Genomic DNA, 13,116 nt, shown 5'->3' with positions numbered 1-13,116 from the left:
TAGGACTAAAAACGATTTCGGATTCCACAGTACACATAAAAGTAGAACTGAGCATTCCGTTTGTTCCATTGGACAGGATTGGTCATACTCGCGACTATACGATTTTGTGTCTTATCAACGTGGTTAGTATCATAAGTATAGTTATCACCATAGAACAGTCGCAGTTAAGGGAATAAGTCGAATTATGTCTTAAAGTTTTGTTAACCTATGTCGTGTTATTACTGTTAAGCATTCATAAACAAGGACGCAACTCATAAAAAAAACTTAAAAAATATATATGGAAAATACGACTGAATGTTTAACCAATACCCATTAAACGAAAGCTTAGACGTATACCTCAAGCTAGAAATCACAAAAAGTACTAATAATAAATGCGAACAACCAATAATCAATAATGGTTTTTTGCCTCTCCTGAAAAGTGTCGATTTTGAGTTCTTCCCTTCTTCACTAGAGACATTGATATAATAATAATTTTCTCAAACATGCTCGGAAATGTCTTTCAGCTCAGGCTGGCTAAATATATAATAAGTATGTAAATCTTAAGAGGATGGAACAGAAATTTATTTTGCTGCCATTTAAAAAAAGATAATGTATTTACATACGAGTAGTATAAGATGTAAATACATTATTATGTTTCTTTAAATGGCGGCAAAATAAATTTTTGTCCGCTGTTCTAACCTATTAAATATCTACTAACAAAGAGCAAACGACGTCTATGCAATAGCATACAAAGTGCTATTTAAACTTCCATCCTCTAAGATTTAAACACACTAATGAAAAACTGTCATACAGCCTAATAACAATAACCCTTTTTTTTGTATATAAGATCATTGCCTATAATCATAGAATAAATATTGTTCTTAGTGGTGGCGTTATCACCACACATAAATTATTTTTGTTTTTAAATTTCCTATATAATGTTTATTGGCCATAGGAATGAAACTATTTTTCCGGATTTAAATCGCGTATATTTGTTTTTTCAAACAAACCGACGTTTCGGGCCCTTTACAGGTCCCATGGCCCGAAACGTCGGTTTGTTTGAAAAAACAAATATATGCGATTTAAATCCGGAAAAATAGTTTCATTCCTATGTATAACAATCGCGAAAACCTAAGAACTCGATTTATTGGCTATGTTTAACTTTCACATTCAAACCAATATCCGCTTCTTTGGTGTTACGTTAATTTCATTAGTTAGGCATAGCATCGAACCTTTCTCTCTTCCCTTTTGCACTGTGCCAAAATGCCTTTGAGTGAAGGGGGTAGAAGACAAGATGTCGCCACTAGAGTGCGCTGGCCTCGTATTTGCTGGCTCGCGGTACTGCACGAGAACCTCGCCGCCACCACTTCAAAGAAATAAAATAAAATCAAGACGCTACGCTATTCTTGCGGGTGACGGACATTTTTTTCATTGAAAATCCGCATTATTTTAAGTGATTTGTTTGCGTGTGAATATTCCCCTGGCAACGTACACCTCCAACGTATAAGGCCCTAACGAGGAGTTCAAGGTACGGCACAATTTTCTTCATAATATTTCTTTCTATTTTTTATTCTTTATTTTCTCGATGATATAGCCGTAAATCAGACTTTCTTTACCTTCTTCTAGAACCGCGCCTTACAGTCCACACCACCATCAAATTTAATAGGTTGCAAAACCTCCCAGCCGCTCCACTTAGCATATAGCCAACTGCCCACTAGCATCAGTGTCCGTAATTGCGAGAATTTAAAAAATGTCCATGATATTACCTATTTTGCGTTTAAGGTGCACAAATATCCCTGCACCACCATTAAAATAAAGGCGGTAAACGAAAATAGCTGTGCAGTTATTTTTTATTTCTATTTTTTATATTTTCTTCACGAAAATTATTTCTAGTGAAAACAGCGCAAATACAATAATGCACTGTACTCCGCCTAATTTAAAACAAGAAGCAAAATTTGTCATGGAAAACTTGTGTCCGGCTATTCAAAGCGCAAACAAAAATATATAAAATTTCAATATTACTTTTAATATCAATTATTTTTTATTTTTTTCCATTATACATTCCCGTTCATTCTACAGTCTTTTATTATTTCCTTGTATTGTTTAAGAAAAGCACTACATACGCCTCGGCGGGAACGGGCATGAATCCTATATTTCCCGACCTCTGCAATAATGTACTATTTCTTTATTACAGGTCCATTTGTTAATAAACACCAAAAATTTACAAACTGTTCGAAAGCAAATAAATTAAGCTTAAATTTTTATTTTTTTTTATTTCTAATATTTTCTGAATCAAAATTTTATTTAGAAATTTAAGCTAAATAAAGTAAATAAAAGCATATTTATTTGAAATTTTTAATGGGCACGCCATACCAACACACCAATAAAATTCCTAAGCATAGGCTCCACCAATTTTTCGCTGAATACTTTCAGGATACTGTGAGAGATATTCCTAGTCCAGAGTAACGATGCGCTCTTCTTCCTGATCGTAATTAAAATCAGAAAATTTGGGACTGAATTAGCCAAATAATTAAAAATGCTACAGATCTGCATCGCAAGGGAGAATTAATAAAACAAAATATGGAACAGACATCAAATTTAATAGATATAAGTTTCACCTATTATATGTTTAACATTCATATTGATTAATATTATATTGTCTACCCATATACAGGCATACTTGTTTATGTATAGATACAACACGGAGGAATTAAAATGACTAGAACTATTTAGAGAGTGGAAGCCGCCCGGACCACTTTTGTGAATATAAACCAGTTTAGACAGAATCCCCCTTTCTTGTCAAGTTGTAACATTTTTGGAAACTTGTTGAAGAAATTTAATTGGACAAAAATGCAGATTGGTGTCGTTCATAAATATATTAAAACGACACGGTAGTGTGGAATAGTTTCAGTATATACACCTTTACCATGTAGCTTTCTTTACCCCACTGCGACATCTGCGTCAATTACAGCATCTTATTTGCATTAAGATTCTGTATAAATCAGTTCAGATATAAACACAAGGTATTATTATCGACAAACAAGTAAGTACGTTTGAATATTTCCTCACGACCAATCCCGATAGTTAAACTGACTTGGCCGCGACGAATTCTAATTTTGGAATAGTTAAATAGTCAAAAAATTGTATGCAAATAAAATAAATCAAAACTAATACTTTGCTGAAAAATCTTAATTCAATTCTAGAAATATTTTTTCTATAAAACGGCATTTTTGATCACAGGTGCTTTTTGTACCCTCATAAGACAGAACTAAGATTTTCCCTCAAAGACTTTAAAAGTTACATTGTTCGTTATTAAAACTATTCTAAATTAAATTGCGTCCAACAGGAATAATTAAAATAAATAATATTATAATAATAAAAAAACTCATTACACAAGAAGGCAGGACATTCATGCATTATTAGTTTATAAATATATTGAAGTTTTAACAAGTTATTACAGACTTCTTTTAGAAATCACACATTTCAATATAAACAAAAAAATCTATTATTATACGTAAATAAACCTAATAATTAGAAAAATGTATAACATCTGCTGGCACATAAATGACAAAATATACAATAATATTAACAGATCTTTGCTTAGATTCAATTATTTGCTTACAAACTAAAATTGTTTATCAACAAAAATAACAACAACTAAGTATACCTATATTATGTCTGCGATTGAAAAACTTTTTTAAAATAACTTTCTTAAATACAATTGTTATTAAAATTATTTGCGCAAAATCAATTCGGCTACGCGACTATAAGTCGCAATAAAATGCCCTTTAAATAAATAAATGTTTGAGTTGATGAGACCCTACTATCGACTAGGTTCGGCGAAGGCAAAAAACATACGTATTAATGTTAAAGACCAACAAATAACTTTTGACACCACTTGTTCGTATTTTATAGACAGGAGAAATTATTATCAACAACAGCGCAACGTGGCAACGGTCATAAACTTGACAGACTTTAACATAAACACTTTAAAAAAGACCAGAATATTTTGACCAAATGTTCGAAAAATAACACCACTACAAAGACTCTTAATAATCTTATAAATAGCAAGAATATCATCATTCCCAAACCAAAATTACAAGTAATACAAATTCAATAACCTATGCAGACTACTTCAATACCACAAACTTTCAAAATCTGTAAATGTTTTGTTCACAAATTTATGACGACGAATTCCTTCCAAACACACCTACCTCCAATTTAAAAATAAATCGAGACAACTTTCCCATTTATACAGCTCGCTTATTTGGTGCTACACTGACGAAATTGGATTTCAATTGATTTTTTAATTGTATTTCAAATTTAAGACGTGTCAATAAAACTTTGTGTATTTTACAAAGTATAGATATAAAGTTAAAATGACTACCGATTTTCCTTAAAGCATAAATATATCTTATGTTACAGATGTTTTAACATACTTAATACGATTTTGCTAAAATTACAATTACGTCAATGTAGTACCAAATGAGCGAACTGTACCTTAACCGACTGAGTGTAACTTCTTGTTCCACATTCAGTTTCCATATTTTTATATTATTAATATTCTACATTCACGAGTATCGTACAAACAATTTTAGCGTCAAACCAACTAAAAGTCATTGGAGATATCGTTGATTTTTATCTAGCGGCCATTTTCACACAATAGTTGCCTAACTGACTTAAAGTTGTTACAGTCAAAAGTTTGAATAAAAATATTTATGTGAAATAAAATAAATAAAATAGGCTTTATTTGACATGCAAAATACAAACATTTCAAACTAAATAATTAAAATTAAATTTAAGTTAAAATAAAAAATAAGCATAAAATATAAAAAAGAGGCATGTCGTTGTTTAGACATTAACATATGTGTTTATTAAAATAAAATTACATTATTTTTTAAAACTCCAATGCCTTTTTGTGGTATTTCTAATTCTTTCTTTCAAAATTTCCCTTAAGTTATCCAGTTGTGCAGGAACAAAGGACGCTCATCGCGAAATGCCAAAAATAAGAAGTTTGCTCGTAATAAAATCACGCTTTATTGGGGCAAAGGGCGGCTATTGAAAGTAATATGAGGCGCCTAAACGACAACACGCTGCAGCTCCAAAATTCGCTCACAACAACTCTCACTACTCACAACCCTTGCTTACTAAGTAGATCATAAGAAACATGCCAATCACGGGGCGCCCCGACTCCTGACGCTATGCAAAACGCAATTTATATATCATTTTCATATTTAAGGATGCATGATTCAGTTAAGCGATGAGGCTAGCACGATAAGGCGCGACTAGCGCGAGACCGACATACTGCTGTTCTCGTATAGAGATCTCATGCTGGCCCTACAACGAATTTGGATATGTATCAATCCATAACGAATATGAATAGTCAGTCTGTATGTCAGTTTCGTTTTCAGTAAGAGCCAGGCAGAAAATTTTACTCTAGTTTATGAAATTGGTCGATGCCCATAGACTACACCATAAACAAAAACGGCATAAATGCATGTATTAAGAGTACTTCTGTTTGCTGCCTTTTTCTTACTAATAACAAAAAAATCAGATACACTGATGATATTAAATTTGCGTTTCCCAAATCTATGCCATTGTTATTGTATAGCGTAACATCAGAAGCAGGACTAAGTTCTTACTTACACTAGTAACTATTTAACTAGTAAGATAGATAAATATTTACGAAGAAAGATTACATCTTAAATGTCAACATTGTTAGCAAATATTTTGATTAAAAGTTGGTGAAAAAAGACAAATAAGCGAATGGAAATATAAAACGTTATAGCACAAAAATGGTCATATAGCAAAATATATTATCGTAAAACATCGAAAATCACAAGTGTACAAGTATCAAAAAAATACTATGAAGTAGTATCTATGAAGCAGAAAAATGTAACAATAATACAAAATAGATTAAAAACTTTTTAACTTCATTTAGTCTCAGAAGATATACAGTACGTAATAAACAATTACAATTTACTAGTTTGGGGACAAACGTTTTATATAACTTCTAATAACAGTGAATAAAAATTACAAAATACCTGTTCTGTACCCCGGAACGACTTTTTATTTTTCTCCAAATCAACCTGTGTTTTGGAGCGTATAGTCATATTGAAAACTATATAACAAGTCATACCGTAATATGAAACATAAACTAATGATAAATGTTTAGTAAATAATGAAGTCTTAAAATCAATAAACAACCATTTTAAATAGCTTAATAAACGAAGCGTTATAAAAAGGAAGCACTTTATGTGCGTTAAATGACTCTAGAAATCTGAGCAAAATAGTTACATATCAGAAGAGAAGCAATTCAATTTCACTTATGGACTACAGACGTCTTATAGGTGTTTTAGCTTGTAGCCTTTTCAGAGTAAACGTTTTTAAAATCGCATCCCCATACCGTTAGCTCAACAAGGAAAAACAATTATAAGACAAAATAATTCTACCATTCTAGAAGGTTCAATGACCTTCTTCATAGGCACACATGCACAAGTGTCCTAAAATCACGTGATCGGAGCTGCAGCGCGCATGCGCAGTCTAATCTTACGTCTAGTTGGCAGAGATACAAGAGCTGATTACTTCATTACATACTTCTAATATGCATTCGTGATGGAGACCGTAGCAACATAATTTTAATTAGAGAACATAAAGACCACTTTCGATTGTACAAGACAGCTGAGAATTATCTCAACAAAACGCTTTAGAAAGCGTAAAAAAAAACAAATGGCAATGTTCATAATTCCCAACAAATTCAAGACAAAATCAAAATGCTTAGGCCCCCTCTGTTCAAAAAAGGCGAAGACACTGTGATACTAATCAGAACGAACGTGACCTACTCTTACCTAACGACATTCAATATTTTATACAAGGCAAGAACAAGTCGTGTATTGCGTACACATTCTTAGCTACTCGTAACACTGAACTATCTACACTCTACAGTTTCCATTTGAACGAGGACGAAACAATTCTAATTCGAGTCCCTACTTATTAACTTACCGGCGACTAGTCGCTAACTGTAATCTATTGTGTCAGTTACTGCATGAATATTTTGCTGCCATATACACTAATATCAACGAAATATAGAGCAGTGGGATAACCCAAACCGTATGCGTATATAGATAAAACTCTACTAGTCAGGCTTAATTTAAATAATTCATTTTAAATTAATTATTTAAGTTAAGCTTGACTAGTAGAGCTTTCTCTATTTGTGCACAACACACCTTACCTATTTTTGCTGCCAAGCAGTAATAAGAGCATTTGTTTGTTCTGATTTTAAAGGGTAAGGGTGCTGGTAAAATCACAAGCCCATGAGACTCATCAACCTGTCTTAGGATGACGGCGCAGTGGCAGTGCCCCTCAGATCTTTGTGTTTTAAAGCTCTGAGTGGCACTGTAAATTTTAAAATTATTATTTTTTGTTTACAAATAAGTGCGCATTTAACCTCCATCTCACCTGTTGAAAAGGGACGATGGAGTATGTACACCTATAGAATGCCTAAAAAGCCCAAGTTATGGCGTTCAATTCAGGAGCGCATTTGCAGGCATGGAATTCCACTCCACTTCAGTATCTTGGGTGTATCCACGACATAGAGGTGAACTGTAAGCCTACGTCTAGTCCCCCGATGATAGAAAAGGGATGGCGGAATGCGGTCATGCAATTCCGTCGCACACTGTGCCTCTTGTTAAAGCTATATATATTATTCTTTGTTTCTATCTTACATTTGCATTTCTTTTCATTTTAACATCAAGTTGGCAAGTACTGTCCCCCACACATAAATAATTTAATTTCAGTTTTATATTCCTAAATAGTCTTTTTACATTATTATGTAATTAATGTGTGTTGAAATAAATGATAAACAATCTGTGCAACAATTATGTACAACCAGAGTATCCGTAGGCGTGTTGATGAGAGCGCTAAATGGATACGATAATGGGAAATCCCAGTGTTCTATTTTATTCCGCCAATGCACTGTCGATTTGTGACTAACGCCGTTGGTTACATTCAGTTCATTCCACTATAAGAAATGTCAAATACAATCTCCTAAATATACGAAAATCCCTGTTATACTAACCAACGACGCTGACTACAATATAAGTAGTCCAATCGCGCTAGCCGGCATAAACCGGAAGCTACTATTAATATGTATTTGTGACCCTGCATTATTTATAGATATATTGTGACAAAATTCACCAACGAACTGATCAGAATCCAGTACAACTATTACACAAACGTTGCTATTAAGCTCGTAGGTTTGTGAACGACTGCAAAGGAAGGGACTTGTGCTACGTGAAATCAACAAGAACACGCATATAGAGTAGAACTCCTAATGTCATCACAAGGCTCTGAAACCTATCTTACGTTACATTACACCTAGATACATTGAATATACCTCGCACTCTTTAACTACCTACATTAGTAAACAATTTCAAGTATTCATAGATAGATCAATAAATATAGTCGAGAGACAGTGTAAGAGGTTCCCTGTTTCCATATTAACTTTCGCATATTTTTACCAGGGTTATTTTACGACTTCTATCAATGGCCATTCAAATACTATGCGTCACTTCCTCTGTTGTTAACTAGAATTAAATTTAAGTTAAACATGTATAGGAAATGTCGTAAATAATCCTAAAATATCTAATGTATCAGTTATAACAATAATTCTTAAAGGATTCAGAAGACAATAACCGTATAGGACAAAGATCAATGGCACTTTCAATTCGATAACTAGACAATTTGTAAGATAACCACGTAACGTAGTTTACAACATAACACGGAATCTCTCCGTAATAAAAATCTTACGACAGTCGAAACAAATTTCTGAAATTTGATTAAGGCAAGTGTAGGACTGTGTTATTAAGTTTAATTTAACAACGTTATCGTGCCAAAATATAACTAGAAAAATACAAGTTTGAAGTTCGAAAATAACTGCACAAGGTTGACAGACATAGGTACTAAAAAAAGGGCGGAGTTATTATAATTATAAAATTTAGAACTGAGTTTAGAATTTTCAATAAAAATATAAAATAGGGCTAAGATTATTGCTTGTTTATATTCACGCACTTTTCAGTATGCCTGTCAACCATATGTTATGTATCTTAAATCTAGTATGTAATTTGCGTTACTCTATGTTTATATATTTGGCAACTACGCTGTTCCACATCTACTACTCGGTACGGAGGGAGCGTACATAAGTCAGTATTTACTTTGTAAGCAATAGCAAATGTTATAAGTTGTTATTGCAATATTTGTAACGTGTGTTTTCGCTATGGATAGATGCGCTTATATGCAACTAGGTATTAGTATGATCATGGGTCAAGTGACATAATCTGGCTAAAATATAAACATAACCCGTATTTGGCTCTAAGATTCGGTTTGCAAAATTTCTATAGAATATAGTTAAATTTCAAAGGATTCATGAAAATAAAAAATAATATTTACAACAATGTTAAAGTAAGTAATAAGTAATCAAATGGTATAATTACAGGGCCCAGTTTACTAATTTTATTGAAAACACTGGTAAGTAGTAATGCCATTACGACTCCACTGAGATTACATTGCAATTGTGACAATATTTGTTATTCCGCTAAAATCTAGTTGCAATGGCCAATAGATAATCAGTAGAATGGCAGTGATGGCATTCGTTCAATTAATCATTAACAATCGATGTTGTCTTATAAAACTACCATGAAAATCAAATCATATCAATCAATGCATATCTTAATTGGACGTAGTTAAACAAAAAGGATCCAATGCACATCCAGTCACTTTCGAGATACGGCAGTTTGAAGTTTAAAAGTGCTTCTCACTCTTGTTTTACTTTTAAAACTTATAATGTCATGTAACTCCATGTTTATATGTTACATTTTTTTTTGCTGATCTAAGAGGTTAGACATTTGGTACATATAATTAATTTTTTGATAATTTTGTGGATTGGATCTTTTTTGCTACGACCAATTTACTTATATTATATAATAACTACGTCCAACTTTTATCAGCAATTTAGTCTTCAAATGAAACGTATTTTTTTATAAAAATAAAACTCGATAATAACGTCAAATTAATTAGCGGACTGTGCCATCGTTTCGTCATTTAAGACCACAATAATAAAAAAGCAAGTACTACTCAACTTTTTGCAGAATACCAAACGTACAAAATCCTGCCATAGATACTCTATTGACAAACAACTGAGATGATTTAAAATTAGCAGACTTTGGGCCATGGGAATTCAGACAATCAATTAATAAGTTATTATCTAAAACATTAGAGCAATAGTAAAAAAATCTTTAGTATAATAAATAACTAAAATCTAATTTCGCTATGACGTTGTGACAATTAGTGGATTAGCAAATAACACCGTTCATGACATTTCAAATAATTTAGAAGGAGAGTGATAAAAGTGCAAATTTTATCGTATACAAGATTTTTTTATTTACTCATAGATTCTTTTATTTTGTCACATTTGAAAGCAAATACTATCGTAACTCAAAAACTGATTGAATTGAGAAAACACGACTTAACATTTAAAAAAGAATTGAATGAATCTTATTGCAAATAACGTGATTATTTTTATTTACAATACATAATATTTAGTTATCCGTTTAAAAATGAGAATATTAATTTATTGATCTCATTCATTATTTTTTTAATTTTCAATTCGTGTTTTCTCAATTCCAGAATTTTGAGTTACGACAGTATTTGGTTCCATGTGTGATGTGTTGGTTATATAATTTTTATTGATATTCATATTTTAGTTTGATTAACTTCTAAAGGAAAAACCGCTTATTTCGACATGAGCGGTGTTGTTTTCTTATCGACAAATATGTGTTTTAACCGAATAGTTGTTTGTTAAAGTGACAAATCTACCTCCATATTTCGCCGTGTGTTCTTTTTTCAATTTATAACGTGATTACGATTTATAGCTTACGGCAAAATCAAGAGTCGAACCAAAAATCCATCCAGAAGGACTTACAGTCTACTTAAAGACGGGTACATTACACAATTATTGCAATTTTCTTTTCAGTTTATTTGTAGACGGATATAGTAATTACTGATTGCATTCTATTTATGTTTATGCACAGGAAACGGAAAATAAAGCTTACAGTCCAAAAACCCTCGTTTAGCTGAAGAATAATAGAGATTTATTACTCGTTAAAACTGTAAGTACTCCGCCTTATATAGAAAAGCACCATAGAAGTCAAACCTTAAAAGGTTTGTAACGAAGAAAAGTTTAAAAGCAAGTTGTAAGTTCGCTTGGAAATTGAAGAAAACTATAAGTTTGGCAGTGTACGCTGTAACTTGAAGGGCTTGGGCTCGTAACTCGGCAAGATTCTACTCCCTTGAAAAACTACTGGCCGTTCATAGAAGAAAAAGAGATTTCGCTTCGTAACAAGAAATATCGGTAATGTGAGTCTTCAAGAACTTTTAATAAAAAACCACATGGAACACGTTAACAACAGTCAAACCTACCATTTAGCCGAATCGCCTAAACACTTATATTTCAACAACTAACCTCCAAGCCCTTCCAACTATGCATAGGACAAGGCCACTACGTCTTACAAATTAGTGACATTACTGAAAATTATTGCTAATCGAATATTGTTGGGACTACATGACCGTAGGGAATAAATGGTTACTACTTTATAGATTAAATACATTTCTTATCTTATTTCAATGAAAAGAAGTTACTGATCCACTTTGCCGGAATAGATTCATTTGAAACATGTAAAATATTCAAAGTCCTTTATCGAATTAATTAAATTTCATTATGAGGATAAATCAAAACGACATAAACGAATTTACCTTAACATCCGTTCAAACTATTATATGTGTAAGGCGAAATATAGTAATATTCTGTTTCTACTAATTACCTGTCAATCTTTAGGCAGTGTTACCGTTTTTTCCCCTCCTATTTTTTTTGTTCTACTAATATCTGACATTCAACCAACCAAACAGTATTTATATCTGTCAAGTTGTTGTGTCAGTACAAGCTATCTATTCGTACATGGTTGAATTTTAATGACTTATCAAGATTACCGTTTTATAGAAAACAGTTGTTCTATTTGACACGAGTAGCTGGCAGCGACGATGAAAAGCGACGAAGGGGCATTCGGGATTTTGCACGGCTAGGCGTATGTACGGGCTTCAGTTCGATTTTATCCTAAAGCTATTATTAATAGGTTTAAATGGCAACACTGACCCGGAAAGACAGTACATCAATACCAGCGCTCACGCTTTACACGATTACCCGGCAGATTTTGATTAAGTCTCTATTTCTTATTTGTGTTAAAAACCTGGCTTAAGAGTAAAGTTAGACCAAGTGCCCCTAACAATTCCATAACCATCTATTCTCTATGGCAGAACTCTATGGCTAACCTCTCGGATATACACTACGATTGTACTGCTCACATTAAACTATGACTATTTATGACTTCCAACTGTTATACAAATTGAACGTTCTTTTTAAAACGCTATCGTGTTCGGGTGTTTTGGAATTTAGAACCTATTTGTATATTGATATATTCGTATTCTCCCACTAATTCATTTAAATACATGTAGAGATTAGTTTTGTTATGTGAAAAGAGTATAGCGTTATTTTTAAAACGGGTTCTTACACAGTATCTTAAACAAGTTCATACATCACATAGAGTTAAATTCTTCACATTTAATTGTAGGAATAGCGACAAATAGCTTTAAACGTTAATGCTATGTGACTATCATCATAGTCACCGTTAAAGTGAGCGAACAACTTCGGTCTGCTACACCGACTATGTTTTAAAAACGATTTTCTAAAGACACCAAAAATTTGCTAATAATTTTGAGTTGGGACATATAGAATTCCTGGCGGTTATCTAAGTGAATTTTGATAAGTGTCTCCAGCATATTCGGTTGATACGGTAAATTTGCAACAGCCACAAGTTTTTATATAATGCCCATGGAATCACAATTAGAAACCTTCCCAAACACCCGAAACATCTGAATTTAAAACAATGATTGCTATAAATTAGGACACCATTAAACAATAATCTATCAAAATAAATTCGGTATTCTCCTATAAAATAAGCAAAACATGGAATGTTATCCTACAACATATTGTTACTGGCATCTCGTTAGTTTAAATGTTTAAAAAAC

This window comes from Hyposmocoma kahamanoa, unplaced genomic scaffold (genome assembly GCF_003589595.1).
Source record: "Hyposmocoma kahamanoa isolate Upper Pololo Valley unplaced genomic scaffold, ASM358959v1 202, whole genome shotgun sequence".
NCBI classification, from domain to species: domain Eukaryota; kingdom Metazoa; phylum Arthropoda; class Insecta; order Lepidoptera; family Cosmopterigidae; genus Hyposmocoma; species Hyposmocoma kahamanoa.
This window is presented reverse-complemented; position numbering follows the sequence as displayed.